The following is a 5,678-nucleotide window of genomic DNA, read 5'->3' on the forward strand; positions in this document are numbered from 1 at the left end:
GCGCTTAAAACACCTTTAGGATGAAATGCTGAGTCCCTGTCATGCCCCTTGTCACTTCTTACATAACTGCATGGCATCTACTCTAGTTACTAAGAAAATAGAATTTTGCCTTCTGGGAGTGCATTAAGTAAATACGCACAATTACGCAACTGCATAACCTGCCCCATATTGTTTGTCCCATATGCGTGGGGAGCAAATAGTCAGCTCCTAGTAAAGGAGCCTTACCTGCCTCCGTGGGTCGCTGCTATTATGTGAGCCCAATAGCTGATTTACTAACGTGGCTACTAAATTACTAAAACCCGTCCGACAGTATTTCATGGCTTCGCCTCATTTATAAAGAACTTCTGAATAAAATGTCAATAAAAATTGTTCACTAGCCTAGGCTTGGCAAAGCAACATTATTTCCTATGGGAGGAAAGATAATCTCATTAAAGTCATTCAAGTACTCTAAAAATATCGATTTTGTAACATTTTACTACTTTGACAATATTTCCATTAGATCTTTCCCAAATACTTGGACAGTCCCCCCCTCACATTCCTAGTGAGGTGAGACCCTCATCCATCCATTCATGTATCATTCTGTCTTTCCTCCCTTTATCTATCCCTGTACCATCCATTCATGTATCCTTCTGTCTTTCCTCCCTTTATCTATCCCTGTACCATCCATTCCTCTGTGTATCCATCTGTGTGTGCATACATGATCCATCTGCCCTTTTATAGTCCATTTATCCTTATGCTCAGCTTTTGCACATGTAGGGACCCATAGGTATTAGAGTCCCTATGGCTTTAATTCCCTACTGCCTCTTTTCTATTACTGTTGCTGGGCAAAGTCCCGTGTATCTAGTTCACTATACCTTATGCCTTATTGGCTTAGTTAGGATGACCACTCCCCTTGCAGACTGATAAAGTGTCTAGCAAGGAGGGGTGGCTTCTTCTTTGGCTGCCTTCTGACTCTCAGGGAACAACTCCATTGAGCCTGGGATCAGAATAGGCCCCAGTAAAGCCACCTGCCCTAGAGTAGCCCCTTGGTACTCTAGTGAAGTCGGGGACAGGGCCCCGTGAATGAGGTGAAGTTAGTGGTAGGATAGATCCTGTCATAGCACGCTTTAGATAGTGTGATGTAGTTAGGGCTATCTAGTAAGAGCAGTATCAGCTCCAACATAGGAGAAAGTAAGGGTTCAGCATACCCAGGCTCTGTTTGCCTTGCTGTAGGGACCGCAGTTCAGACACAGGTATCAGGCAGTATCTACCCCTGATCCACCGTTGGCTGTAGGGATCCGGTCCAGTAAAGGGGGTGATCATCCTTAGGATTTCTGCTTGTTCCACATCTGCCTCCATTGTGGTGCTACTCTGCTTCTGCCTATAACAACTGCCACTAAACGTTGTGTTAACTACCTCAACTATAGTGAGTATAACCCTGCTTCAGCCTTGTCTGTGACAATAAACGTTCTACAGTTATTCAGCAAAGAACCTTCTGGCGTCCTATTTACTACCACAGCACTACACCATCTCATGGAGTTGTAGTTGTACAACATCCTCATCTCCAAATTAGCTCCTATAGGCACCTCTCACTTAGCGGAGGCCCATCCTGGGAAAGGGGGATCGCATGTACCCATGCTCTACCATAAACCTAGCCTGGATTAACCCCTAAACAGCCAAAAAGGTGTTTTACACACGTATTGGAACTGTGCATCAGTCAGCCACTGACTTTGCACCTGGTGTCTTTGCTGTCATGACACTGTTTTATTGCACTATGTTTGCAATTCATTTTTCTAATACTAAAAAAATATTGGGGTTAAAAATATATTAAGTAGGTATGTTTTTCAAACATAAATATGCACCTACAACTTTTATATATTTATTACAAAAATGGAGAATGTTAGGGAAAAAACATATTCTTCAGAAAACACTTTGCAATACCGTTAAATGACATGTTATAAAAAGCAAGAATTTACCCTGGGTAAGCAACAGATTTTATTTTGGGGATTCCAAATCTAAAACATATAATTCAATTTCAAGGTTTTTGGCCAAAGTCCCAGACTGATATACATGAATAGCATTTTGTAATTTTCTGCTTCATAAAAGATAATTTCATATTAGATTGTCGGTTGCTTTCTTGTTATAGCTTTGGGCTAGTAACACAATAAATGTGATATCTGCACTGGTAAAAGTTGTGTGTTTGCTTCAGAATCCCTACTATAGTTTATATAAGCAAAGCTGCTGTGTAGCCATGGGGGAGCCATTTAAATTGAAAAAAGGAGAAAAGGCACAGGTTACATAGCAGATAACAGATAAGCTGTGTTGATTCCCATTTTAGTCTGCAGAGCTTTTCTGTTATTTGCTATGTAACCTATTCCTTTTATGCTTTGTTTCCATCTTGAATGGCTACCCATGTGGCTACAAAGCTTTGTTTATATAAACTATAGTAGCAAACACAAAACTTTTATCAGTGCAGGGCAACAGTACATCATATTTTAATTATGTAGGGACCCATAGGGTTACTGGGCAAAGACCCATGTATCTATTTTGATATTAGCATCTTGTGCATTATTGGCAGGTAGACAGGTAGACCACTTCCTTTGCACTCTAATATAATGCTTAGCAAAGGGGTGGATCTTCCTGTTTGGCTGCATCTGTTGACTGAGGTGGAAGTTCCACTGAGCCTGGGATCAACAGGGCCCCAGTAAGCCATCTACCCTAGAGAACCATCTAAACTCTAGTGAAGTCGGGGAAAGGGGACCCTATTCTTGCCTCAGCCTTTCCCTGTGCTTGCACCAAAATCTGTTCCATGTGCCTGCACCTGGGCCAAAGCAATGAAAAGAATGATAGTGTAGGCACTGATTCTTGGTTTGTGTTTATCTGCAGGCTAAGAATCAGACCCATCTGTCATTAGCCAAAGGGTAAAAACCTTCTAATGCCATCAGTGAACATAAAGTTCTGTCAGTCGGTGTATTCTTTGCTAGCATACTTACAGTAATTTCTCTTGAAAGTAAAAATTAGAATACTGGAAAGAATTGGATCTGAAAGTATCCAAACTGTAATGCTAGGAATAACTAGAAAGTTGATGGGCCTCTGACTGTATTAGCATTTTCTGGAACTGATTCCCTATAATGCTTTTCTAACCCGTGTGTGTTCTGACACAGACTTTAGTTCTTAAGTTGTAACACATGCACACTAAATTTGGGAAAACAGAAGGAATTGTGCAAAACATGCTGTACCCCATTATACAAAAATACATTCTCTGAATTCATAAAAACATGGGTTCTCTTTGTGTCATGTTAGATTTACAAGAAACACATGTATCCCTATGGTTAGTTGACATAAGCCTTGAATTTTTAGACTGCTGATACTTTGTATTCAACTGCACGGAGCTCTTTGGAATGTGATTGCTGCTATAAGTAAACAGTAATAACAATAATCCACTACTGGAAATACAATTTCTAAAATATGGCAAGCAGATGTTTATCACAGCAAAAGCTGAGTTCATGATAGAGAATATCTTGCCTCATAAAATAGTTCCACAATCCCTTTGTAATTATGTGAATCCTGTGACCCTGAAGTCCTTAATGTCAGAGTTCCTTTTAATAATAATATTATTTTTTATTTATAAAGTAAAGACCGTATATCCAGCACTATATAAAAACTTTACAAAAAATACAAAAGGACTGCATGCAGTTTGCATCTAAAATACTAGAGGGGGCATTTACTAAAATGAAACTTTTTTGGGTTGGGCTTTTTGCTGCGGGAAACCTGAATTTGTCACAGAAAAAAATTAGACTTTTCTGAGATTTATTATGCATCAAAACTGCGACAATTCAGAATCTGAAAATACACAATCAAAACATTGAGATCATGTAGTCAATGGCATATGTCCCTTTTACAACTGGAAGATTTTGCTTCGTAGTTTTAGAGGTTTTTTTTTGGTCTTTTGATGCTGTGTTTTCCATGACTTCTTTTCTTCTGATAAACTACTAACATTTATGGAAATTAGTTTTTTTTTTTTTTTTAAACGTATAAGTATACATCTGAAGAAATCCCTGGGCTGCCAAAATCCCCAACCCCCAGTGACTAATCGCTTACCCCAGGCTGGTGCTCCTATTAGGAGAAAACTGCACCAGGCTGGGGTAGCTGCAAGCCAGCGATCCTCTTCCTTTTCTCTTCTATCTTCAGCTGGCTTTTTTGTTAAAGTTTGGCTTTTCACTCTAATGCGCATGCGCAAGCAGCGCAAAGAAAGAAGAGGATTGCTGGCTCACACCTACCCTGAGGTGGTGCGTTATTTTGGCATCCTCCAGTGATTTTTAACTTTCCTTCCCCTTTAAAAAAGAAGGAAAGGTAAAAACTAAGTAAGGTTCCTCTATCAAAATAGACCTCTATCAAAAGAAGTACAGGATTTCTTTTGTGTACACAGGATCCTCCTACTTTTAGAAAAATCCTTCAGGGCACTGTACAAGTCTGTTCAGTTTGCTCCTCTCTCCCCCTCCCTTCTCCTGCTCATCATCTCTCTCTCCCCCTCCCAACTGTGTTGTCTACCAGAAGCCAGATCTGCAGAATGGAAATTACTGAGACCAAGCTAAAATGGCTGCTGCTATCTGAAACAAACAAAGGCAGCTTCTGGGGCTGTTTATGCGGTATGGCAAAGCTCTGAAGAATAAATATTCTAGAGCTTTGCTCTATTGTGGCTAAACTTTTGGCAGTAAAATGCCGAAATGCTTTTACTTCTCCTTTAAGGTTGATCAGAAAAGCTGGATTGAAGATAAGCATGGCCAATATTGCACCTAATTTAAGAGGGGGTGGATTTACTAAAACTTACAAAAATGCTTCCCTCTTTCAGACATTTAACTCTTCAGTGTCTCTTTCTCTCTTGAGTCTGAATTGAATGTCAGGAAGACTTGGAGAAAGACACACTGTGACCCATCTATTTATGAGTCAAACACAATGAGTCAACATTTTAATGACACAGTGGTCCTAGCATTTTGTAACAAAATGAGTCAATGTTACATGGCACAATGACCCCAGCATTCATTACACGGTGACTTCATTGTACAGCAAGTGACAGACCTCTCTCATGTGGTTCACCACCACACAAAACATAGAGAAGCACACTCCAATAAAAGGGGCTCAATATAAACTGCTAAGTTCAAGTGTTCAAAAAGCATTGGACTTGAGAAGTAGTGGCTCACCAAGGTTGCAACATTAATGGCCTCACTTACAATCTCCAGGGCCCCCTCCCAACACATGCCCCCGTAAGCCCAGACGCGCATGTGCACTTGTTGCCAACTTAATCGGAATCTTTTATAGGGAGGGGCAAGCAGGGGAGCGGGCCTGGATCACCGGGGGCCCATGAGGGCCAGGGCCTAGCAAGTTTTCTCTTGGTGTCCCGTTGATCCAGGCCAACCCTGAGTTCAAAACAAGCAGATGGGTATCCAGCTGGGCAGTCCACAGTGTGTGACATTTATTACTTCTTATGAGTGTGGCAATAGAGTATATGTAAAGGGTAGGAAACCGTAATAAAATATTAATTCTAACAAGTGTAGAAAACATGATGATGGAAAACTAAAAAAAAGTAGGGTCAATTTTCTATTAAAATGGGGGTATTCTGTATTTCTCAGCATTTATCATAGCATATATAATTGACTGTAAGTATAAATTATTTATCAATTATATATGCTGTGTACCTA

The sequence above is a fragment of the Xenopus tropicalis genome, chromosome 8, assembly GCF_000004195.4.
Source record: "Xenopus tropicalis strain Nigerian chromosome 8, UCB_Xtro_10.0, whole genome shotgun sequence".
Lineage (NCBI taxonomy): Eukaryota > Metazoa > Chordata > Amphibia > Anura > Pipidae > Xenopus > Xenopus tropicalis.